The sequence below is a fragment of the Egretta garzetta genome, unplaced genomic scaffold (genome assembly GCF_000687185.1).
Source record: "Egretta garzetta isolate BGI_Z169 unplaced genomic scaffold, ASM68718v1 scaffold1097, whole genome shotgun sequence".
NCBI lineage: Eukaryota > Metazoa > Chordata > Aves > Pelecaniformes > Ardeidae > Egretta > Egretta garzetta.
The window spans coordinates 56966-57350 of NW_009260365.1; positions in this window are offsets into that span (position 1 = coordinate 56966).

Below are 385 nucleotides of genomic sequence, written 5' to 3' on the forward strand. Positions count from 1 at the left end.
CCTGCCCCTCTCCCCTCCCGCCAGGCCCCTGTGCTCAGGCCCCCTGTGCTCTCACCCCCTCGCGGCCCCCAAAGTGGGGGACTTCAGCAGCTCAGCTGGGGCAGCCAGCAAGGGGGGACGAGGGCGACCTGGCCCCAGCCCTGGTCCTCAGGCGCTGCCGGCCAGATTTGTGCTTTCCAACCCAGATTGATGCTGGGACCGAGGCGTCCGGACAGGGACACCTGCTCCCCCTCAACCGAAATCACAACACAGGTGAAGGTCCTGCTCCCCACCCAGACCAGGCAGCAACCGCAATGGGGGGGGGGAAGAGGGAGCAGAGCAGGGGGCTGCAGCCCCCACACCTCCCCAGGGCCGCTGCTCAACCCGTCAGGGAAACCGCTGCACT